Raw genomic sequence first — 26,570 nt, forward strand, 5'->3', positions numbered from 1 at the left:
CCCAGTAGCAATTTTCTAACATAAGATGGAGTTAGCACATTCTGGGGTATACAGTGAACTTGTCTTCTTCTTTTACCTGGAGTTAGTGTTTTACCTATTTGTTTATTCCCCTACAGTCTCTGAGTGATGGATCTATTCACAAATTCTGTCTCTATAATCAGGCTTCTTAGTCTTTATTGTAGACAATGATGTTAAATTATTTAAATATTATGTATTTTTAAACTTTTAAAACCTGAACTTCTTACCAGGTCAACTTATCTCTTGATTGAAGGCAGGCCTAATTCTAGGCACCCAAGTGAGAAACTAGAGATTCACCTTCCATCTTGTATCTGTGGATTATCTTAGTATCTATTTTGTGGACTATAGAAGTAGCTATATGTGTATATTAATGTTATAAGTAATACAGAAATAACTTGTCATTATAAATAATCAAATGTGGTAGATATGGCAAAAGTTCTTCACTCATACCTACTACCACTCCCTCTTACTAGGCTTCATGTATCTTTTTGTGACCTTTTTAATTTGTCTTCCATTTCTGACCTTGACTATTTATCAGTCTGTTCAAACAATGCTTGCTAATCTTTTTTTTTTTTTTTGAGACAGAGTCTCGCTTGGTAGCCCTGAGTAGACTGCCATGGTGTCATACATCATAGCTTTAAAGCTGCCTCAAACTCGAGCTCAAGTGATCCTTTTGCCTTTGTTTCCTGACTAGCAGGACTGTAGACGCCTGACATCTGGATAATTTTTCTATTTTTAGTAGAGACCAGATCTTGCTCTTGCTCAGGCTGGTCTGGAACTCCTGAGCTCAGGCAATCCACCTGCCTCAGCCTCCCCGAATGCTGGAATTAAAGGTATGAGCCACCACTCCTGGCCACTAATCATCTTTTTAATTCTTGCCTTGTTTTGAACTGCTTAAGGTTCTCTTACTTCCATTTTATTTATTGCCCTCTATTAACTGGAAGTCATATACACTTTTTCCAGTCTTTTTGTAGGGGTTTAACACAATTAAGACTAAAGTTAATAACTGTGCCTCACAAATACAGTCACCATAGAAAGCTCTCCTATCACTACCATTTTTCTGAGAGGATATGACATTCTTATGATATGGTGTATGATACTTTTGTTTGGGATTTTACATCTGTCTTTTTAAAATTCACAAATTAGACATTGTGCTTATTGTTTTAAAAGTCAGTATTTAATAAAACTAGTTTTTTATTCATGTTTAGACGGTCTTTTTTTGTCTTCCTTTTTATGTCAGTAGGAAGGTCTTGTATGACCTTCCTTCTAGGCTTGGTAATTTTAGATCTGATACACCCTTCTGTGCTGAAGGTTGTTTTTTATTAGCCTGAGAAGTTTTCATTTTACCTTAATTCTAGAAAGTTTTGCTGGGTATAGAATTCTATGTAGATGGTTATTTTCTTTTAACATTTTGAAGATACCTTTTCACTGCCTTCCTTTTGCTGGTGAGAAGTTGGTAGTCATTCTAATTGCATTTATGCATAATTTGCCTATTTTCACCAATGGCTTTGTTGTCTTATCTTTGTGCTATATAGTTTCACTGTGATGTTATAAATGAGGTTTTCTGTTTATTCTAATTGAGTTCTTTGATGTTTGAATTTGATGATTGGTGTCTTTCATCAGTTCTGGAAAATTCTCAACCATCTATTCTCATGCCTCTTCCTGTTTCTCTTAGACAATTGTTGTATGTTAAATTTTCTCACCTGTCCTCCAAGTCTCCTAACCCTTCTTCCCTGTTCTCTGCTTTTGACCCTCTGTGCCCTGTTTTTGGAGTAAGTGAGCCTCTGCTGCATCCAGATGCACTTTCAGCTCTCTCCCTTCAGCTCCTCTCTCCCCTCAGCTCCTCCTGCCCCTCAGCTCCTCTCTCCCTAGCTCTCTCCCCTCAGCTCCTCTCTCTCCCCTCAGCTCCTCTCTGCCCTTAGCTCCTCTCTGCCCTCAGCTCCTCCCTCCCCTCAGCTCCTCCCTCCCCTCAGCTCTCTCTCTTCAGCTGTGCTTTGTCTGCTTTCCTGTTTTCCACTGAGTTTCTGGTTTCAGTTAGACTGTACTTTTCATATGAGAAGTTAAATTTGTATAATAAAATCAGCCAATTATTTTGGTCTTGTCAGTTTTGATAGTCTCCATTCTTTATACTCTGAATTAAAAGTTTATATTCTGGGTTTGATAATTCTGATATTTTTGGTTTTCAAGTCTCATTTTGTAGGTGGGTGTTTTCTTTTTTGTTCATAGTGACTGGTTTCTTGAATGGCCTTGACTTCCTACCTCATTTTAAAAAATTTGTTTATTATGTAGCTCACATTTCTTAAAATCTCACTGGCTGGGGTTTTTCTTTTTTGGGGGGGGGACCTCAGTTTCTTTCTCTAGAGAGAATTTTTGGTTTGTCTCTGCCGTACTCATAGGCATATACCTGAGGCTACTTTAAATTGTTGGCTTAAGGTTTTATTTATTTATTTATTTTATTATATGGGTAGTTGAATCACAAATTATTGAGAATTAGGATCATACTTAGAAAGTTTTGGGAGATTCTTCCACTTCATTCAGAATTAGGGCATACATGCTTTTAGCTGAGGGGAGGGAGGAGCTGAGGGCTTTGTGGGTCCAGGCTGCAAGCTGTGGTTCCAGTGCCATCTCCTTACCCTTCTCACTGTTGGCCTTTGGCTCCTATGCAGCTTTCGTATTGATGTTTTCTTCTTGTTTCTGTCTTGAATTCTCTTGATATGCCATCATGATTATTTTATGTAGAATTTTAAGGACTGAGGTACCTGGAAAGGTTTTTCTGAACCTGTAGTCTGCCGGTTGCTAGAAACAGAAATTGTAATTTAAGTTTTAACATGTTCAAATTTATTAGTTTACATCATTTTGAATTTTTTGTATCAAAGTAAGAAATTCTTCTCTACTTCAAAGTTATGCAAACATTCTCCAGTATTTTCTTTTAAAACTTTGAATGTTGGCTCGGTGCCTGTGGCTCAAGCGGCTAAGGTGCCAGCCGTATGCACTGGAGCTGGCGGGTTCAAATCCAGCCTGGGCCTGCCAAATAACAATGACAACTACAACCAGAAAAAATAGCCAGGCATTGTGGCGGGTGCCTGCAATCCCAGCTAATTGGGAGGCTGAGGCAAGAGAATCACTTAAGGCCAAGAGTTGGAGATTGCTGTGAGCTGTGACGTCATAGCACTCCACTCAGGATGACAGCTTGGGACTATGTCCATAAATAAATAAATAAAACTTTGAATGTTTAACTTTTAATATTTATGTCTTTCAGCCATCTGGAATTAATTTTTGATGTGTTTTGAGATAAAGATCAAACTCCCGTATCCACTCCAGTTGCAGCAAAATGAAGTTGACTATCTTATCCTTTCTCCAGCCATCTGCATTGTCTTGGTCTCACACATACAAACAGGAGGCTCTGAGTTCACTCTATTATTCCATGGTCCTTCGTTTACCTGTATGCCATTACCATATAATCTTATCAAGGTTTATAATCTTGATAATTGGTGAAGTAACTAATCCTACTTCATCTTATTCTCCTCCCTTTAATTGGTACAAAAAAACCTATATAATGAGTATAATTGGGGAGTTTGGAAAACACTCATACTATTGTCACTATAATCCATTATTTTATTTCATTTCATTTAAAAATTATCTTGGGTGGCGCCTGTGGCTCAAGGAGTAGAGCGCCAGTCCCATATGCCAGAGGTGGTGGGTTCAAACCCAGCCCCGGCCAAAAACCACAAAAAAAAAAGAATAAAAAAAAAAATCATCTTATTACTTTTTTAAAAATTAAATCATAGCTGTGTACATTAATGCAATCATGGGGCACCATACACTGGTTTTATAGGCTGTTTGACACATTTTAATCACACTGGTTAACATAGCCTTCCTGGCATTTTCTTAGTTACTGTGTTAAGACATTTACATTCTATATTTACTAAGTTTCACATGTACCCTTGTAAGATGCACCGCAGGTGTAATCCCACCAATCACCCTCCCTCTGCCCAACCTCCCCCCTCCCTCCCCTCCCTCTCCCCCTTCGTCATATTCTTAGGTTATAACTGGGTTATAGCTTTCCTATGAAAGCCATAAATTAGTTTCATAGTAGGGCTGAGTACATTGGATACCTTTTCTTCCATTCTTGAGATACTTTACTAAGAAAAATATGTTCGAGCTCCATCCATGTAAACATGAAAGAGGTAAAGTCTCCATCTTTCTTTAAGGCTGCATAATATTCCATGGTGTACATATACCACAATTTATTGATCCATTTGTGGATCGATGGGCACTTGGGCTTTTTCCATGACTTAGCAATTGTGAATTGGGCTGCAATAAACATTCTGGTACAAATATCTTTGTTATAATGTGATTTTTGGTCTTCTGGGTATATGCCTAGTAGAGGAATTATAGGATTGAATGGCAGATCTATTTTTAGATCTCTAAGTGTTCTCCAAACATCTTTCCAAAAGGAATGTATTAATTTGCATTCCCACCAGGAGTGTAGAAGTGTTCCCTTTTCTTCACATCCACGCCAACATCTCTGGTCATGGGATTTTGTGATATGGGCTAATCTTACTGGAGTTAGGTGGTATCTCAAGGTAGTTTCAATTTGCATTTCTCTGATGATTAAAGATGATGAGCATTTTTTCATATGTCTGTAGGCTGTGCGCCTGTCTTCAGAGAAGTTTCTCTTCAAGTCCCTTGCCCAGCCTGCGATGGGGTTCCTTGTTCTTTTCTTGCTTATATGTTTGAGTTCTCTGTGGATTCTGGTTATTAAACGTTTGTTGGAGACATAACCTGCAAATATCTTCTCCCATGTTTGCTTGCTTTACTTACTGTATTCTTGGCTGTGCAGAAGCTTTTTAGTTTGATCAGGCCCCAGTAGTGTATTTTTGAAGCTGCTTCAATTGTCTGGGGAGGTCCTCCTCATAAAATACTCGCCCAGACTGATTTCTTCAAGGGTTTTCCCTGTACACTTCTCTAGTATTTTTATAGTTTCATGTCTTAAGTTTAATCCAGTGAGAGTCTATCTTAGTTAATGGTGAAAGATGTGGATCCAGTTTCAGTCTTCTACGGGTTGCTAGCCAGTTCACCCAGCACCATTTGTTAAATAGGGAATCTTTTCCCCACTGAATGTTTTTAATTGGCTTGTCAAAGATCAAATAATGGTAAGTAGCTGGATTCATCTCTTGGTTCTCTGTTCCAGACATCTACTTCTCTGTTTTTGTGCCAGTACCATGCTGTTTTGATCACTATTGATTTGTAGTATAGTCTGAGGTCTGGTAGCATGATTCCTCCTGCTTTGTTTTTATTTCTGAGTAATGTCTTGGCTATTCGAGGTTTTTTCTGATTTCCATATGAAGCGAAGTATAGTTTTTTCAAGATCTATGAAGTATGACAGTGGAGCTTTAATAGGGATTGCATTAAAATTATATATTGCTTTGGGTAGTATGGACATTTTAACAATGTTGATTCTTCCCAGCCATGAGCATGGTATGTTTTTCCATTTGTTAACATTTTCAACTATTTCTTTTCTTAAGAGTTTCATAGTTCTCTTTATAGAGATCTTTCACGTCCTTTGTTAGATAAACTCCCAAATATTTCATCTTCTTTGGCACTACTGTGAATGGAATAGAGTCCTTGACTGTTTTTTCAGCTCGACTATTGTTGGTATATATAAAGGCTACCGATTTATGAATGTTGATTTTGTAACCTGAGACTCTGCTGTATTCCTTGATCACGTCTACAAGTTTTATAATCCGTGGTATTTTCCAGATATACAATCATATCATCTGTGAAGAGCGAAAGTTTGATCTCTTCTGACCCTATATAGATACCCTTGATTGCCTTTTCTTTCTTAATTGTGGTGGCTAAATCTTCCATTACGATGTTAAAGAGCAGTGGAGACAATGGGCAGCCTTGTCTGGTTCCTGATCTGAGTGGAAATGATTTCAATTTAACTCCATTCAATACGATATTGGCTGTGGGTTTGCTGTAGATGGCCTCTATCGGTTTAAGAAATGTCCCTTGTATACCAGTTTTCTTAAGTGTTCTGATCATGAAGGGATGCTGGATATTATCAAAAGCTTTTTCTGCATCAATTGAGAGAATCATATGGTTTATTTTTTAATTTGTTTATGTGCTGAATTATACTTATAGATTTACGTATATTGAACCAGCCTTGAGACCCTGGGATAAAACCAATTTGGTCATGATGTATAATTTGTTTGATATGTTGCTGGATTCTGTTTGTTAGGATCTTGTTGAATATTTTTGCATCTATATTCATTAGTGATATTGGTCTATAATTTTTTTTCCTGTTGGGTCTTTTCCTGGTTTGGGGATCAGGGTGATGTTTGCTTCATAGCACATGTTGGGCAGTCTTTCTTCTTTTTCTACATTTTGGAACAGGTTGAGTAATATAGGTAGTAATTCCTCTTTAAAGTTTTGGTAGAATTCTGACGTGAACCCATCTGGTCCTGGGCTTTTATTTTTAGGGAGGTTTTGTATGGTTGATGCTATTTCAGAACTTGATATGGGTCTGTTCAACATTTCCACTTGATTCTGGCTGAGTCTTGGAAGGTGACATGGTTCCAAGTATTGGTCAATTTCCTTCAGATTTTCATATTTTTGAGAATAAAGTTTCTTGTAATATTCATTAAGGATTTTTTGAATTTCTGAGGAGTCTGATGTTATTTCATCTTTGTCGTTTCTGATTGATGAGATTAGAGATTTTACTCTTTTTTTCCTGGTTAGGTTAGCCAAAGGTTTATTTATTTTATTGACCTTTTCAAAAAACCAACTTTTGGATATATTGATTTGTTGTATAATTCTTTTGTTTTCCATTTCATTTAATTCTGCTCTAATTTTGGTTATTTCTTTTCTTCTACTGAGTTTGGGGTTGGAATGTTCTTCCTTTTCCAGTTGCTTGAGACATCCCATTAAGTTGTTAACTTCGTCTCTTTCCGTTGTCTTGAGGAAGGCTTGCAGTGCTATAAATTTCCCTCTTAGGACTGCCTTTGCGGTATCCCAGAGGTTCTGATGATTTGTGTCTTCATTGTTATTTTGTTCCAAAAATTTGGCAATTTCCTTCTTAATCTCATCTCTGATCCAGCTATCATTCAGCATAAGGTTATTTAACTGCCATGTTTTTGTATGAGTATGCAGATTCTTGTTGTTACTGAGTTCAACTTTTATTCCATGGTTGTCCGAACAGATGCAAGGAATAATTTCTGTTCCTTTAAATTTTCTGAGGTTAGACTTGTGACCTAAGATGTGATCGATTTTGGAGTATGTTCCGTGGGCTGATGAGAAGTATGTGTATTCAGTTTTGTTGGGATGAAATGTTCTGTAGATGTTTACTAAATCCAAATGTTGGATGGTTAGGTTTAAATCTAAAATTTCTTTGCTCAGCTTCTTATTGGAGGATCTATCCAACGCTGCCAAAGCAATGTTGAAATCTCCAACTATTATGGAGCTGGAGGAAATCAAATTGCTCATGTCTGTTAAGAGTTTCTCTTACAAATTGAGGTGCATTCTGGTTGGGTGCATAGATATTAATAATTGGAATCTCATCATATCGCGTATTACCCTTAACAAATATGAAGTGACCATTCTGATCCTTCCTTACTTTTGTTGGTTTAAAGCCTATTGTATCTGCAAATAGAATTGCAACACCTGCTTTTCTCTGATTACTATTTGCCCGAAATATGGATGACCATCCTTTCACCCTGAGTCTGTATTTGTCTTTTAAGGTAAGATGTGACTCTTGTATGCAGCAAATATCTGGCCTGAGTTTTTGTATCCAGTCAGCTAACTTGTGCCTCTTTAGATGACAGTTTAAGCTGTTCACGTTAATGGAGAATATTGATAAGTCTGGTAAAAGTTTGGGTATAGAGTTTTTCGAAAGTCCAGTGGACATTTTTAATCCTTTCGCCCACTTTGTAAGTTGGAGTTTGATCAAAAGTTTCTGAGTGAGTTTACTTTTGTCGTAGAGGATTGGGCTGGTCATTATGGAGGATAGGTCTGAGAATATCCTGAAGAGCTGGTTTGGTTATGGCAAATTTCTTCAACATATGAATGTCATTAAAGTATTTAATTTCTCCATCATAAATGAAACTCAGTTTAGCTGGATACAGGTGCTGGGGTTGAAAGTTATTTTGCTTTAGGAGATTAAAAGTCTATGATCACCCTCTTCTGGCTTGAAAAGTTTCAGCAGAGAGATGTGCAGTCATTGTAATATTCTTCCCTTTGTAGGTAATAGATTTCTTTTGTCTGGCTGCTTTCAGAATTTTCTCCTTCATATTAACTTTAGTGAAGTTAATTATGATATGCCTGGGGGATGTCTTATTGGGATTGAGTCGTGCTGGGGTTCTGAAACTGTCTGCTATCTGAATTTCAGAATCTCTTGGCATGTCTGGAAAATTCTGTTTCATAATTTCATGGAGAAGGGCCTCTGTGCTTAGCAAGGCCACTTCATCAGTTTCAGGGATTCCAATGAGGTGGATATTAGCCTTCTTAGAATTATCCCAGAGCTCTCTAAGAGAATGATCTGTTTTTGCTCTCCATTTCTCTTCCTGTTTGAGAGTTTGGGAACGTTCAACGGCTTTGTCTTCAGTGTCAGAAATCCTTTCTTCTGCTTGCTCCACTCTGTTACTGAGGGATTCTACTGTATTTTTCAAATCTTTGAGGGCTGCAAATTCTTGTTTCAGTGCGTCAAAATCTTTGGTGGTTTTGTCTTTAAATTCATTAAATTCTTGAGACAACTTGAATTTCTCCTCCAATTTCTAATTCCGACTTTTGAATTGCTGCTTGAATTTCTAATTCCAAATTTTCCTCCATTTTATTAATCTTGTTTGCAATCCATTCTGAATTCGATTTCTGACATCTCGGCCAACTGTTTATGAATGGGATCTTCAGTTTAATCTGCCATATCTTTCCTTCTGGGGGTTGATCTATTCTGGTTATTCATATTACCAGAGTTTTTCCACTGATTCCGCCCCATGATTGTTTTACACCGTTTGATTTTTTCCCTGGAGCTTTGTCGAGGACACGTACAGTGCTATGGCCTGAGACACTGGGGCCCTGTTTGGTGTGGTGGGGCTAAGTGGTTTTTTCTTATTTTCAGTTGGTTTCTGTTCGACCCTAGTGAAACAGTTACTCTGGGTTGAAGTCTCAGCTTTGAGAAATATTAGCAATTAAGTCCCCCTGCCCCCCACAGGCAACAATTGGAAAAGGAAAATCAAAGTTTCCTACAACACACCCAGGGCACCACCTGAATAGTCTTTGGGCGATTCGCTCAGTTCAAAGGTCCAAATCAATTTTCTCAGTGAGCACCTGTCTCAGGTGGGCTAGTTTAAAAGGTCTCTGGCAACTGGCTCACAGGGGTCTGGTGACTACTCTGATATGGCTTGTTCCAGTGCTCCGTGGAGTCAGCAGGAGCCACCCAGCAAATAGATCAGTCTGAGAAGGTTGATGCCTCCTTCCCCACCTTGCACCTCTGTCACACCCAGCCACTGATAGCCCCGCAGTTGGCTGACCCAATTGCCTGTAGTGAACAGATACTCCAGGGGTTTTCACCTGCCTGAATCACAAGGAAGTCTATTTCTGTTCAGCCAGGCCACTGCGCTCTGCCTCTACCTAGCAGGAGGAAGTGAGGCCTGACAACCTCGGGTGCTTGATGAAGGCTGGTGGGTGTTCACTCAGTTCTAGCACCACGCCTGATTGGTGTTACTGACAGAACAGAACAAACAACTTTGCAGGAATTTGTTTCTGTCCCTGCTAAATTCCCCTGCAGAAGAGAAAGTGTTTTGAATTCCCAGAGCTGCACCTCAGGCCCTGTCTTCGCTCCTTCGGGTTTGTATTCGGTTACCTGGGAGTTCTAGCCTCCTGTCTTCCTTTGTCTATAGGGTGACGATCCCCTGAGGGCCGGGTGCAAATTAGGCTCAGTAAAGCGGTCCTCTGGGTCAGCCCCTCCCTGGGAACTTTGTTTCTAGTCCCTGCACTCCACCCAGGTCAGTACCGCCTCAGGTAAACCATTTACTCACGGGGCCTGTGTTTCTGTCCCAGATTTGTCCCGTGGTTTTTGCCACCTGAGTAGATGCCTGGCCTGCTCTGGTTGCCCAGGGAGACAGGGTGTGGTTTCAGAATTTGCTGGAGTGAGCCCTATTGTTGCTAAAAGATGGCTGCTGCTCTGCACCTCAGGGCACTGCTGCTCCGGTGTGGTTCCCTCTCAGCTGACCGTCCTCTCCTCACTCCCGTGCCCCAGAGTCAGCACTGACCAGCTGCAGTTTAGGCACTGTCCACACCCCTCCAGAAATCACCCATGAATCTGGACTCTTGGGAGACAGCCTCCAGACCTCAGAGTGAGAGTGAAGGAGAGTGCTGGGAGCTCAGAGTTGCAGGTAGAGAATATATACAGTTTTATGCCTGGCAGGAGAATGCTGTGACACCCTAGTAGGGGAGGTGGGTCCAGTTTTTAGAGGGTCTCTCCCATGGAGTGTAGTGGGAGGACCTTTGAACTCTTCTTGTCTGTTTGTGGGGCACTCGGAGCTGTTCTCATGGGGGAGGGGGCTCCCGTCTGCTTGGTGATGGATTTTGTACCTTTTGTTTGTATCCTTGGGGTTGTAGCTATCCTCAGTGGGGTTGATGTGCATTCTTCATCCTTCTCTCTTGGTGCAGCCCAAATCCACCAGTTTACTTGCTAAATTTCTGTCCTTTAACTCTCCTTCTGGACGGGAGCCTCTGTGGAATGCTGGCTTCAGTCAGCCATCTTGTCTCCTCCCCAACCTCATCATCTTCTTAAATCTTTGAGCTTCTTTGTGACTCTTAGATAAATTAGTATAAGTTAAACTATTAGGATTTTGATTGGAAGTACATTGAATTCATTGAATAATTTCTTGGAAAATTTAAAACTTTATAATGTGGAGCCACCTTTTTCACATATATAACTAAGTTTTAATATCTTTTGTTAAAATTTGATAATTCCTTTACAAAGCTCTCCTGTATCTTGCATTCCATTTAATCCTGTGTACTTTTTTTTTTTTTTTTTTTTTTTTTTGAGGCAGGGTCTCACTGTCACCGAGACTGGAGTGGAATGGTACAATCATTGTTTACTGTAACCTGGAACTCGGGGGCTCTAGCTATCTTTCTGTCTGAGCTTCCCAAGTAGTTGGGACTATAGGCAAGTGCCACTATACCTGGATAGTTTCTTAAATTTTTTATAGAGACAGAGGTCTCATCTTATTGTCCAGGCTGTTCTCAAACTTCTGCCTTCAAGCAGTCCTCCCTTGGTGGCCTCTCAAAATGCTGGGATTATAGGTGTGAGCCATTGTACCCAGACCCTTTTTAAAAATTGCTATTATACATGCTAGCGATGTATAAAATACTATTATACATAGTATAGTTGTTTCACTTTCTCGTGTTGACTCTTACCGAGAAGTGCAGCTACAAGAGAATTACTTTCTGAGACATTTCTCATGATTACAAACCTTTGCTTGCTTCATGATCATCTGTGGTTCCCTGATTTCCTGTAGGGTAAAGTTCAAATTTAAGAGGATAAATTTAGTGGTCCTTCATGATTAGAACCAAGCCTTCATCTTAGCATGTCTCATCTCCCATAACTTCGTATTTTCAGAGCTGTGCTTCAGCTGTATGGGGCTAGGTTCAATTCCTTGGATATATGTTAAGTTTTTAAAAAATAGTATTGAGATATAACTTACATGTTATAAAATTCACCTTTTAAAAATGTGCAACTTTGTGATTTTTAGTGTATTCACTATGTTGTGAACCACTACCATTGTCTAATTCTAGAACATTTTCTGCAACCCCAAAAGAAAGCCTCATTAGCAGTCATTCTGATTCCCTCCTCCCCACTGCAGACTCCTACCACTTGTGGTAGGTTTGCTGTCTCTATGGATCTGCCTACTCTGAGCACTTAATATAAATGTGATCATATGATAATGTGGCCTTTTGTGTCTGGCTTCTGTCACTTTGCATGTTTTCAAGTTTCATCAATGTTTTAGCATATATCAATATTTCATTCTTTATGACTGAATTATATTCCATTACATGGATAATACATTTATCCATTCATTGAGTGACATTTGGGTTGTTCCTACCTCTTGGCTATTATGTATAGTGATGTACAAGCTTTTGTATGAATACGTATTTTAAATTCTGCTGGGCATGTGTCTAAGTATATTTTCTGAGTCATATGGTGGCTCTGTGTTTAACTTTTTGAGGACTTGCTAAACTTTTCAACAGTGGCTACACAATTTTGCATTCATACCAGCAATTTATGAGAGTTCCCAATTTTTCACATCTTTGCCAACAATTTGTCTGTTGTTTTGTTCATGGCCAACCTAGTAGGTGTGAAATGGTTTTTCACTGTGGTATGACTGATGATGTCAAGCATCTTTTCATGTGCTTTTTGGCTATTTATATATCTTTGTTTGGAGAAAATGCTATTAAATTCTTTTGCTCATTGTAAAATTGGGTTGTCCTTTTATTGTTCAGTAGTAAGAGTTCTTTATAGATTCTGGAGATGAGATCTTTACTGGAGATAGGATTTACAAATAATCTTCTTCCGTTCATTGGATTATCTTTTTAGTTTTTGATAGTATCCTCGAAAGTTTTAAATTTTGATGATTTCAGTTTATTTTTTCTTTGGTTGTGTGTAAAGCACATGTGGTCATGTCTAAAATATCATTGCCTAGTCCAAAGTCATGAAGATTTACACCTGTGTTTTCTTTCAATAGTTTTATAATTTTAGTTCTTAAATTTAGATATTTGTTCTACTTTGAATTAATGGAGTGTGAAGTAGAGGTCCAGCTTCATTCATTTGCATGCAAATATACACTTGTCTCAGCACCATTTTTTGAAAAGACTAGCCTTTCCTCATTAAATTGTGTTGGTACACTATTGAAAATCAATTGATCATCTTTTATACCATTACCACACTGTCTTCATTAGTTTAGAAATCAGGAAGTGTGTATACCCCAACTTTGTTCTTAACTTTTCCTAGTCTATGTAGGACTTTCCTGACATAATGATTTTCCAGTGCTGCTCTGATGTCAGAAGATGTCTGACAGTTTTGTTTTTTTTTTTCCCTAGTGCCTTTCATTCTATGACAAGAGGTTAGTGATGGGTACATTCTTTGGCCCTCAAACACAGTTGATCACTGGTCATAGGAAGAAACAGCCTGTTCTATTTGAAAAACCAACAGTTATTTTACAATACAGAAAGTTTGTGGGAAGAGTGGACAGAGCTGATCAGTATTGTGGATGTCGTGGATTTACAAGGAGGTCCTACAAATGGAGGAAAAAATTATTCTTCTGGCTGATGAAAGCCGCAGCTATGAATAGCTAGCTATATCCTTTACTCATTAGATAAGACGGAAAGTGGAGAAAAAGTCCAGACACACCTTTCTTAAAGGAGAAATCTAATCATTCAGCTTGTGAGCAATGTGAGGAACAAATTCAAGAGGGGAAGACTGTCATCTTTGACACTGAGGAAAGGCTATATGGGAAGGTGCATTTTATAATGCAAAATGAAGAAAAGGTAAGGATTGCATGGTTTGTAGCAGAGGAAATTAGAAAGATGGACGGAGAGAAAGCATTTTTCTACTGTGAGAATCCTGGACTTTATCCTGGAGATTGTTTCAAGAAGTATCACAGTCAAAGAAGTATAAACAGAAATAAAAATACAGTAGTTATTTTATGTTATCTAAAATAGATAATAAAATCAGGTGAGTTCATATTTATGTTTTTCTCTTTTATTTATTATTTTTTAGAGACAGAGTCTTTATCGCCTTCAGTAGAGTGTTGTGGCGTCACAGCTCACAGCAACCTCCAACTCCTGGGCTTAGGTGATTCTCTTGCCTCAGCCTCCTGAGTAGCTGGGACTAGAGGCGCTGACCACAACGCTTGGCTATTTTTTGTTGCAGTTTGGCTGGGGCCTGGTTCGAACCTACCACCTTTGGTATATGGGTCTGGCACCCTACTCACTGAGCCACAGGTGCAACCCATATGTTTTTCTCTTTTGAAGTTGTAGGATGATACAAGTAGTCCACCAACCTCTTTCCTGCACAAAATAAATAAGAGCTGGGAGAATGTGGGTGGCAGAAAAATTGGATTGGAAAAGGTTTTAAGATTGTTTGGGATATTTTGGGTTCTGTGTATATTTGCATGAATTTTAGCATCCATTTGTCCAGTCCTGCCAAAAGGGATTTGATAGGTATTTGGAGAGTATTTCAATCCAGTCTTTCAGTCTTTGGATTAGGGATGTCTTTCTATTTATTCAGGTTTTAAATTTCTTTCAATGATGTTTTATATTTTTTGGTATAAAAGTTTTTAAACTATGTTGTTAAATTTATTTTTTCTGATGCTATTGTCAATGAAATTGTTTTATTTCTTTTAGATTGTTCATTAGTGTGTAGAAATACAATTGATTTTTGCATAATCTTTTATGTTGTGATCTGCTGAACTTGTATATTAGCTCTGATTTTCTTTTTTGGTGGGGGGATTCTTTAGGCTTTTCTATGTATAGAATAATGCGTTCTGCAAACAGAGATACTTTTACTGCTTTCTTTTTAAGCTGGATGGTCTTTTAAAATTTTCCTTACCCAAAGTGTCCTTGCCAGAACCTTCCTAGAATCTTATGTACAGTATTGAATAGAAGTGGTGAAAATAGGCATCCTTGATCACAGGGAAAAATCAGTCTTTCACCATTAAGTATAATGTTAGGTATGGGATTTTTGTAGATGCCCTTTCCCACATTGAAAAAGTTTCCTTCTCTTCTTAATTTGTTGAGTGTTGTTATCATGAATGTATGGTAGGTTTTGTCAAATGGTTTTTCTGCATTCATTGACATGATCAAGTGTTTTTCCCACTATTTTATATGCTTTATTATATTGATTTTTTTGTATGTTGAGCTACTCTTGCATTCCTGTTATAAATCTCACTTGGTTATGGTGTTTTTTTTTGTGTGTGTGTTTTTTTTTAATGTTTGATGGATTCAGTTTGCCAGTAGTTGAAGATTTTCACATCTGTTCTTGAGGGGTATTGGTCAGTATTTTCTTAACTGTGATATATTTTTCTGATTTTCATAGGATGAGTGAGGTAGTCTTCCCTACTCTTCTATTTTTTTGAAAGAGTTTCTGAATGATTGCTGTAGATTCTTCTTTAAACATTTCATTGAATTCATTAATGAAGCCATCTGGTCATGGGATTTTCCTTGTTGGAAGTTTTTTGATTAACAACTCAATCTTGTTTAGATCTATTTAAATTTCCTACTTTTTTGGTCAATTTGGTAATTTGTGTCTTTCTGGGAATTTATTGATTTCATCCAGGTTATCTAATTTGTTGGCATAAAGTTCTTCACTGTACAGTTGACTTATATGTAATCCTCTTAATTTCTGTAATGACGATAGATATTTCCTTTTCATTTCTGATTTTAGTAATCTGTCTTTTCTGATTTTCTTGGCCAGTTTAGCAAATAGTTTGCTAGTTTGGGTTTTATTGATTTTTCTCTATTTGTTTTTCTGCTTCACTTATTGCTACCCTATGAAATGATACATTTTTATAATTTCCTTCTTTCTGCTTTGTTTGGATGCAGTCTGTCCCATTTTTTCCTACTTTTTGACATGAGAAGTTAGGTTACTGATCTGAAATCTTTTTTTTTTCCCATACCAGTGTTTGCAGCGATTGTTTTCCCTCTAGGAACTGCTTTCCGCTAAGTGTTGGTCGGCTGCTTTTTCATTTTTGTTCCTCGCAAAGTGTTTTCTTGTTTCCCTTGTGATTTCTTCTTTGCCTCATTGGTTATTTGAATGTTATTCTTTAATTTCTACATATTTGTGAATTTCTCAAGTTTCCATTTGATAACTGATTTCTAATTTAATTGCACTGTTATTGGAGAGTATACTTTGTATTTCAGTATTTTTTTCTTTTTAAATTTGGAGAGTGCTGTTTTATGCTTACTATATGGTCTGTTCTGGCCCTATATTCCCCTGTTGTTGAGGGGAGTGTTCTGTAAGTGTCTGCTAGGTCTAGTTGGTTTACAGTGGTGTTCAAGTTTGATTGTTTGATTGTTCTACCTATGATTCTATTCATTAATAAAAAGTGGAGTATTTAATTCTTCAATCATTATTTTTTGTTGTTTGTTGTTGCAGTTTTTGGCCGGGGCTGGGTTTGAACCTGCCACCTCCGGTATTTGGGGCAGGCACCCTACTCCTTGAGCCACAGGCGCCGCCCTCTTCAACCATTATTTTTTAATTGTTTCTCTCCTGTGTCAGTTTGCTTCATCTATTTTGGGGCTATGTTAAGTGTGTGTGTTTCTAATTATTATGTGTTTTCAATGGATTGACCCTTTTGTCATTATAAAATTTCTTTTCTTGCCTTTTGAAACAGTTTTTGTCTGAAAGGCTAATTCTCTGATATTGGCATATCCACTTCAGCCCCCTTTTTTTGGTAAGGTAAGATGCATCATGATATAGCTTTTAACCATCCTTTTACTTTTAACCTATTTGCGTCTTTAAAATGTTTTTTTAAGAAAGAATTTCTGTCTGTTTATTCTCTTGATGAGCCATAGTTTTTATGTATTACTTTAGTTCTTTAGATATGGTTTATTATTTTTAAACACATTTGTAATAGCTGGTTTAAAGTCTTTAGTAAGTACATGTGGGTTTCCTCAGGGACAGTTTCTGTTGCCTGCTCCTTTTCCTTTCCCTCTATATGCTTTCTTATTTCTTTATGTTTCACAACTTTTGTTGAAAATTGGACATTTTAAGTAAGGTAATGTGGCTACTCTGGGAATCAGATTTCTCTGTCCCCCCCGCCCCCCTCCCCCCAGGATTTTTTGTTGCGGTTGCTGTTTTGTTTATTGACTTCCTTGCCCTAATTCTGAAAATTCTGACCTTTTTTTTCATGTTTTGCCACTGAAGTCTGCTCCGTTAGATTTGTGGTCAGCTAATGATCGGACAGATTTCCTTAAACACCTGAGACCACGTCTTCTAGCTTTTGCTGAGGGTGTGTGCGTACGTTTGGGGCCTTTCTCATTGCTTTCCTGGGCCTGCCGCCTGCCCTGTACCTGTGTGGCCTTTGAGATTCCCAGGAGCTAGAGCTTTTCAAAGCCCGCTGTAGACATCTCATTCTCAGTTTTTTTTTTCTGTATAAATGTTTTGGTCAACCTCTTAGTCTTCCTGGTATCACTGCCCAAGACAGCTGCAGTGCTGTGCTTGCTGCTGACTGTTTTCAACAAATGCTCTGGTGATGGGGCTTTTTGCACAGAGTGAGTTCTGAGTCAGATGAAATAAAGACAAACTACATTTTCTGCTAATTGTGTAGTATGTAATTACTTTGTATTCATTTATGAAAATTATAGTAAAGGTATGGTTATATATATTACTAGATGTTTGCAAGTGAAAGCAGATTTGTCTTACTGGAATTTCTTATGTGCACATGTGCAGAAACCAAGAGATTATAGAGGCAAGGCTAATTTTAAATATCATAGGAACTCTTCTATTTCTTTCTCTAATTTCTCTTTTTCTAACTTTATAAAGGTCATAATAAAATTGGTGTATACTCCATTTTCCTTTTGTTTCTCCTAAATCGTGTTATTCTCATATCCTCCCATTTGTAATTATATACCTAGACTTTACTTTTTTCTTTCTTTCCTTCTGTTTTATTTTCTACTTTGTTGCCCTGGGTAGAGTGCTGTGGCATCATAGCTCGTGACAACCTCAGCCTCTTGGGCTGAAGTGATCCTCTTGCCTCAGCCTCCCGAGTAGCTAGGACTAAAGGCGCCCACCACAATGCCCAGCTATTTTTAGGGATGGAGTCTTGCTCTTGCTCAGGCTGATCTTAAACTCCCAAGCTCAAGTGTTCCACCCGCCTCAGCCTCCCAGAATGTTGGGATTACAGGCGCGAGCCACTGCGCCCAGCTACCTCGACTTTTCTTCTGGTATAACTAACAGGGGTGTGGACTATACAAAATCATTAGAATACGAGATTCCTGTTGGAAGAGATGAAATAAACTTTTGCCTCCATCTTATTTGGTGTGTGTTGTTAAGATTTGCTCTTTACCTTCTTGCTCAGTGTTTAGTTCTTCATCTATAAAATGGGAATGACATGGTAAATGCCTCATGATGTTAGGAGAATTAAATGAGATAATGCGTTCTCTTTCTACCCTGCCCTCCTGACCATTCTTTGTCCAAATGTACTGACTTGTTCTTTGATTCTGGGTAGTGCTTACTCAGACAGTGACTAGCACAAATTTTAGTAATCACTCCTTTAGGAATATTACTACTTTTAAAAGAAACTTGTGGAGTTGTTGCCTTACCCTAAAGTAATGAAGCTCTGATATATCATAGGCTTGTGGTCCTTGAGTAGCATGAACTTTCCTCGGCTCAAAGCTCACAGGCAAATACGTCCTTCTTCCACTTATCCACAAGATGGTTTTCAAATGACATTATTTTCTTTGGCAATGTTTGAAACCAGAAATTGCTGACAGCTTGGTATTTCCTCTATTTTATTGATTTCCATGATGTCTGATGATATAAGCAATTCAGTATGCTTGACCACATGTAATTTTATCCCTTCTGTTCTCTCTTCTTCAACTCCCTAGGAAAACAAACTTGATGGGAGTACATACCACTCCCAGTGAAAGCCCAGTCTTTCATCAGTGTGTGGTGCTGCGTGTGTTGGGACATTGGAGCTATAGGTCTCTAGTACACCATAAACGTTTTCTGTGGCAAGAGACTTACAATGCCTTTGGGGAAATTTCAAGTCTGGATAATCAGACAATTTTCAGTGGTGGTGGCAGCGAGGTTGTAGGTGGCAAGAGAGGAATCACCTAGGAAAAACATACTGTGTTCGTTATTCTTTTTCTTCCCTCTTTCTGATGAATAATTCAAAATTAGAAGAGTTGAAAGAGTAGGGCAGTGAATAACTGTATGACCATCATCTGGAGCCAACTGCTACTGACTTTCCACCAAGCTTTCTTTGTACATTTTTAAGTACTTTAATGAGTGAAGTGACATATCTATAGTTTACTTTCAAATAGTTCATCACTAGTCGGGCCTTGTGGCGGGCGCCTGTAGTCCCTGCTACTTGGGAGGCTGAGGCAAGAAAATCACTTAAGCCCAGGAGTTGGAGGTGGCTGTGAGCTGGGATGCCAGGGCACTCTACCCAGGGTGACAGCTTGAGGTTCTGTCTCAAAAAAAGAAAAAAAATTCAAATAGTTCATCACCAACCCCAAACCTCACATTTTATGGTTGTTTTTATCTCAGCTAAAATTCAGTCAAGGATTATGCATTGCCTTTGGTTGTACAGTCTTTTAAAAATATAGAATAATCCTTCTGTCCTCATTTTTTAAAATCTGTCGTGTGGACCCTGGCTAGTCACGTAGTGCTCTACTTCTAGCTTCATCTGTTGTTTCTTTTCCTGTTTCTTCTTGCCCTTGTATATTTTGTAACTAGAAGAGAGGCCTTGACGTTTAGTAGATGAAAGGTTTTTGACAGGCATCAAACTTCATAGATGATGCTGTTTCCTTCATGCTGTGTCACAGTCAGTGTTAGTGGCCAGCAGATCTCTCCCTTGTAAAGAAATACTGTTTCTTTTGATATTTGGGTACTGTGCGGAATATCCTGTTTCTCATCAACTGTTCATCTAGGATTTTGGCGTACATTGAACTTTGGTGAATCGATTTTTAAATATATTACTCCTCAACCTTTTTTCTCACTCCTCAACCTGGATATTTTTTTTTCCTAATTTCAGTGGCACTGTCCATCATTTTTGAGAATGAGTAACTGGATAAGAAAATGAGTTGAGAACTATGGTTACCGAAAACATTTAATGGCATCTGGTTTTCTTTGACTTCTTCAAAGTTGGATTTTCAGTTCTTTAGAAGTAAGAGTTGGCTCGTTGCCTGTGGCTCAAGCGGCTAAGGCACCAGCCACATACACTTGAGCTGCTGGGTTTGAATCCAGCCCAGGCCCACCAGACAACAATGACGGCTGCAAGCAAAAAATAGCCGGGTGTTGTGGCGGGCGCCTGTAGTTCCAGCTACTTAGGAGGCGGAGGCAGGAGAATCTCTTGAGCCCCAGAGTTGGGGGTTGCTGTGAGCTGTGATGCCTCGGCACTCTACCCAGGGTGACAGTTTGAGGTGCTGTCTCAAAAAAAAAAAAGAAAGAAAGAAAGAAAGAGTACTGATTAGGCGCTGAATGATATCAAATTTGCATAATTTGAATGTGAGTTATGCTTGACTAAATTAATTTTCTTTTAGTGACTAAGACATTTATTTGTTGTTGGTATGTTATGTCCAAGAAATTAGCATATGTTTTAAGGAGGCATTAACAAAATTCCCCCTTTTTTCTTGTGGGAAGACAGCAATTTGGTTAATTCAGAGGTGAGGGAACAGTTATTTTTTTAACACATTGATTCTTCATTTTGCAGTTACTATTGTGTGAGGCCCTCTTCAAGTTATTTAATACCTAGCGGAAGAGACATAGTGCTAAAAAGCACCAAGGACGCTCAGTGGTGTGGGCAGGAAGCTGTGTGAGTTTTTAAAAAGTGCTGTGAAATGTGAAAGAAAATCTAATTACGTGGATAAATATTTATCAGGTACTTACTAATTCAATATCACATGTCACTGAAGATTTGGTACTGATTTCTAGTACCTTTTAGATCCTCAAATTTTGAATATTGGGTAGATTTAAATTTCTTAATTAGGGCAGTGCCTGTGGCTCAGTGAGTAGGGCACCAGCCCATATACCCAGGGTGGCGGCCAAACTACAACAATAAAAAAATAAAATTTCTTAATTTTTGAGTGAATGCATACTTCTCATTTTCCTAAGCAGAAGATAAAATACATTCATAGTTATGTTCTAACAATTCTTTTTTTTTTTTGCCGGGGCTAGGTTTGAACCCTCCACCTCTGGCATATGGGGCCAGTGCTCTACTCCTTTGAGCCACAGGTGCTGGCCTGTTCTAACAATTCTTTGACACCAACTAGGTATTCCACAATTCTTTTCAGTTCTGACAACTATCTACAATTAGCAAGTCAAGGGACTGAATCCCACAAGACTTCTCCCACTCTGACAGTAGCTGTGAACTTTGGGGTGCAACTGCACTTTTAGACTTTTTATTTTTGGTAGAAATGGGGTCTCTCCTTTGAAGTTTTTGTAGAAATGAATTGCTTAGGCTGGGCTCAAGCAAGCAATCCCCCTGCCTTGGCCTTCCAAAGTGCTGGTATTACAGGGATGAACCACCATACCTGGCCCCAGCTATACTTCTGACGAATTTACTTGACCAGAAATTTGGGGCTGGGGGTCCCAGAGACCTCTTTTAGGTTTGATAATTTGATAGCATGACTCAGGAAAGTACTGTACTTACAACTACTGCTAAGAACACAGATGAACAAGATGAACAGGTACACAGTGCAAGGCTTGGAAGTGTCCTAAGTGTCCAGAAACCTTTGCCCCCTTGGTGTCAGGGTGCCCCACTTTCCCAGTGCATCAGAATGTTCACTACCCAGGAAGTTTTCTGCACATCTTAACTCAAAGTTTTTGTTGGTTTTACCTCATAAGCAGGATTCATTAAATTGTTGGCCATGTGATTGAATTCAATCTCTGGTCCTGCTCCCATCCCCAGAGACCTCTGCTTGGTTTTTCTGGTCATAAGCCCCCATTCTGAAACTATGTATTCATGGGGACCCATGAATAACCTCATTAGCATAACAAAAATGTGTTTATCTGGGAATTCCAAGTGGTTTGAAGTTCTGTGCCAGGAACTGGGGACCAAGATGAGGTACAGATTTTTTTCTTATAATATGGTATTAAGAGTCAAAAGTAATGCTTTTAATAAACACAATCAACTTTAGGACTTTTCTTGCCTGAAAGGAATGGAGGAGGCATTCATTTAGACATTATTTTGAGTGGGTCTAGTTAATTGCTATTTCATTAGACAAACTTAAACCAAAACATAGAGGTAAATTATGGTGTTTAAAAAAAAATTATTTTAGCCTTCCTTAACCTACTTCAGATACCCAATTTTCTGATTTGGGGTTTGAATTATGTATTTTATCTTACTTATTTTTATAGTCAAGTGTGATTTGGGCATGATTAAGCAGGTAAATGCCGTTTCTTTGAATATTAATATGTTTATATTAGCTTGTTTGTCAAGCCATGTGTTTATTTCCATTCTTTGTACTCTTTAGAATGTGTAATTTAACCTTCATAAGATGGAGCGGCACTAATAGTAATAGCTTAATGGTAACTAGCTTACTATTAGTAGTAGTAATTACAATAGCTGCTGTGTATGAGATGAACTGTATTAAGTGCTTTACATACATAATCTCACTCTTTAGAATAGTCCTATGTAGAGATTTTATTATTTCTGCTGATTGTGTGGGGAAACCCGGGCTCAGACGTTAATTTGCTTAAGGTCACAAAATTAGTAATGGTGGAGTTAATATTTAATTATATGTCTGCCTTCAAAGGCCTTGCTTCCTCCTTCCCTCCGCTGGATTCCAGCAAAAAAATTAGCAGAGCGTTTTGTCCATCTTTCTTGGGTTGGTCCATCCCTTCAGTGATGCCGTGTGCTTGCTGACCTGCCAGGCATCACTCCCTCTGGACCTGACAGCACCTCAGCCCTCGTAATACCCACTGTTAATGGGAAGGACCAAATCCTGCTGTTTATTGTCAGTCACTTCTTTAAAATGATGATTTTGAAATACTCAGTCTTACTCTATAATACTGAGGGTTTTTTTGTTATCTAATTAGTAGGGTGTGGATACTAGTGTGTTTTCTGAATAATTTTACTATTTTACTGGGTTGTTCTTACTGTTATACAATTACACTCATTATCTTATGAAGATGACTGCGAAAATGGAAGAATCTTGAAGCAACTTTAAAAATTTTTAGGCTAGTTTCAGTTAGAGAATGAGTATTTAGTAAAACGATGCCATCTGTACACATTTAAAAATAGTATTAGCTTAATTATGCTTATGTATTCCCTGAGTGTTCTGTGAGGTGCCTGGATATGGGTTCTGCAGTCATTTTTTTTTTTCTTGTAACTTTTAGGGTCTTCTCCCCATCTTGATCTGAAATTCCATGATTATGAGCCTCAAGATGGATCTTCTTTTTTGATTTGTGTGCTGGCTACTTGATGAACCCTTTTATAGGAAACGCATGTACTTTGGGGTGTGTGTATGTGTATAGCCTGGAAATATTTTTCTCTTCATTTCTCCTTTTTTTCTTTTTTCTGGAGCTTCTGGTATTATGATAGTGGATTTGCTGGACTGGTCCTTTAATATTCCTGTCTTTTTTATTTCTTGTATCCTGTGGAATATTTCTGGAGTATTTTCTTTATTTTATCTTCTAGTTCCTCTGTTGAAGTTTTTACTTTTGATCTCTATTCTAATTTGCAAAAGTAATTTTTCATTCAATTATCCCTTTTATAGGACCCTCTCTTATTTCATGACTATGATATCTTTCTTCAACTCTGAGAATATTTGCAGGTTCTCCGAATGATTCCTTTGGCTCCCAGCACCTCTTCAGAGCTCTTTTATTCTGTTTGCTTATTTTTCATCTCTTGTCATGTTCATGTTCGAGGCTTTCTGTGAATAGCTGATCACCTTTTTGTGTCTGTTCTATTTTTAAAGAATGAAGCTGTGAAGTGATGATGATGGAAATGCTTTGAGCAAAGGCAAAAGTTTCTTGATTTGAGGCTTCACTTTAGTGTGACACGCAGAAAGCCATTCTTTTATTGGTACCTACCAAATGAGACCAAGCATAGGAAAAGAATGGCTTCCTGGGAGGAATAAATCATGGTTTATCAGGAGGAAAAGTCTGTAGCAATACATCTGCCGTTATGTTCATATGTGGTGTACAGTGGGTTGAAGGGACCTTGCAACTCTAGCATTTTCCAAAGGGGTGCAAGCTATCTGGTTATTTTTTCCCTACTGGTTGAAGCAAGTTTAGATTGGCTTAACAAAGCAACTCCTTTATTTGAACCCGATTACTTTTTTGTGTGTTGTGAGAAAAGAGGCAAAGTTTAAATTGTCCTATGGAATTATTTTGTGAACCTCATGTCATATCCTGGAAAGTCAGAGGAGGCTGAGAACCGTTGTTGTTAGGGAGAATATACTTAGAAATGAGAAGGAACTTTTGCATTTAGTTATGCAATTCACATAGTTCACAGATGTCAAAAGATTGCCATCATTTTTACTTTCACATTTACATTCATAAATATACATTTATTTCCCATTTTACTCTGTCACATCAATATCTGTTACTGGTTAGGTTGGCCATGAAAGACTTCTGTGAGGAAAAATAAGAATTTGGCAGGTTGGCTTGGTGGCAAACAGATCGTACTCCAGCGTGCTCTTCGACTGCTACGTGTACGGGGTTACTAGTTACCTTCCACTAAATACATTCTTTAAACAGATAATATTAGCTAACACTTAATCAGAAAATTCTGGTAAATGCAGTATTTGGAGAAATATAAACCAAACATTCCATTTTATTTTGAAATCATGCACTACTAATGATCACTATTGTACTTAACTGTAAATTGTATTTTAAAATTGATGAACACATTTTCTTCATTCAGAAAGCTTAACATTGGTCAGATTTCTGTCCAAATTAGGTTTAGTAGAATTGGAAAACTTTCCCTTTAGGGACAGGTATTCTGAAGAAAACCTAGTTTTAATACTTTTTCCTGATTTCCGTAATTCACAGGGATAAAATCACATTGTTCTGAGGGTGGATAAGTATAGGTATGTAGGGCCCATGGTTCCTGTAGAAACGTGGTTCAGTGGCTCATAACTTGGTCTGAGGGAACTCCCCCCACGTCTAGTAAGCAATTCACAACATACACAGAAGTGGAATAGTGGAACTGAGTAGGGGTCACACACACTCTCTCTTAAACCCCCCAATTCAGACTTGGGGCCAGAACTTGGAAACTATTAAAGATGAATTCTTATAGAAAGCAGCTCTCCAGGTAATTGTGATGGATAGCTGTGATTGGGTAGCAGTGTTACAGGGGACTAACATGGAGCTAGATAGATAAATGTCTCAAAACAAATGCTATTCAAATGATTTCTCTTGGCTGTGCTCATACCACCTCCTTATCTGGGTATATTCTAGTGACACTTTAATAGGTTTTTACTTTCTGGCTTGTTAAGGTTCACATGAAATGTGAATGAACTTTCAAAGTGGTGCCTTGTGTTGTTAGAGCAGCTTCTACCTTTGCCAGGCATCTCGTCTGATTTGCTCCTGCTGATTCACTTGTGAGGGGCTGATTTGATTTCCCTACATTCAGGTACATGGAAGGCTACATCTACAAGGTGGGATTTGTGCACTTTCTTGTAAGTGGAGGAGGTGGAGAATCTGGAACGAATATGTACTGATTCTGGAGTATCCTAAGACCTCTTCCCCACTATTGTTTATCGCTAACAGCTTACTTTATGACTGTTTTGTATTGAACTGGCATGCAGATAACTTACTGTTGCTCAGGGTGTTGATTTAATGTGGTCCATTAAATTAATAAAAGTGACATATCAGTTTTAGAAAAAAGTATAATGAAGCTATATCATGTTCTATGCCAGGATGTTTTAAAGACTTAAGGTGGAAATCTTTGTTTAGATGTGACAGAATTCCTAGCTGTCTGTGTGCTTCAGGTAAGGTGCTTTCCCAGTTGCGGTTAACACACTGTCCAAGTAACTGAGGTATAAATAACAAAGACATTTATCTCTCACGTAAGAGCTCTGGAGGAAAGTGATGCCAGAGTGGCTAATTCAGTCGTCAGCTGTCAGTGCTCCTGTGGGCTGTCCTCTCTCTGATCTTCCTTCTGTCATGGCCACAGATGGCTGCATTAGGTCTGAGCATCATATACAGTAAAATCAAAAAGTGGGAAGTTTAGAGCAGTGTTGTTCAAGCTGTAGCTTCAATGGCACACTTGAAGATATAGCTAAACTTTCGTGGCACACTTAAATTATGTTGATCAAAAAAAAAAGTAAAAAAGAACATGCTGTGCTTCAAACTTCTTTAGAAAATAATTTAATTGGCTGGGCACAGTGGCTCATGCCTGTAATCCTGGCAGCTTGGGAGGCCAAGGCAGGTGGATTGCTTGAGCTCCTCATGAGTTTCAGACCAGCCTGAGCAAAAAGTGAGACCCTGTTTCTACTAAAAATAGAAAAACTGAGGCAGCAGGATCCCTTGAGCTCAAGAGTTGGAGGTTGCTGTATGCTATGATGCCACGGCACTCTACCCAGGGCGATAGCTTGAGGCTCTGTCTCAAAAAAAGAAAATGAAAATAATTTAATTGATGATCTTAAAAATTTGTGCTGCAGAACCCCAGGTGAAAATCAGAGTTAGAGTCTTCTCCACCAGTTGCTCTCTTTTATGTGGTTGGAAAATCTTTCCCTGCGATCCTGGCAGACTTTACCTCTGTCCCATTAGCCAGAACTGGTTACATACCCAGTCTTATTGGTTACTGATAAAGGAAAGTGAGATTTCCATGATTGGCTTAGAATGATGTTGGTTTATTCCCTGGAACTGGACTAGA

At 38.4% G+C, this 26,570-nt stretch overlaps 1 protein-coding gene across 3 annotated transcripts in view; it reads left to right on the forward strand.

The window, feature by feature from the left end:
* The window catches only part of BMP2K (BMP2 inducible kinase), a 145,151-nt gene that overhangs the window by 20,640 nt on the left and 97,941 nt on the right, over positions 1–26,570 (forward strand). Inside the window, exon 2 of one of the 3 annotated variants that reach the window (XM_053591333.1) lies at positions 20,457–20,624. The exons of the other annotated variants lie outside the window; for them this stretch is intronic. The gene's annotated coding sequence lies outside the window, so the exon portion shown is untranslated. The remainder of the gene's footprint in view (positions 1–20,456; positions 20,625–26,570) is intronic. 3 annotated transcript variants of the gene reach the window in all.

This window comes from Nycticebus coucang, chromosome 1, assembly GCF_027406575.1.
Source record: "Nycticebus coucang isolate mNycCou1 chromosome 1, mNycCou1.pri, whole genome shotgun sequence".
NCBI lineage: Eukaryota > Metazoa > Chordata > Mammalia > Primates > Lorisidae > Nycticebus > Nycticebus coucang.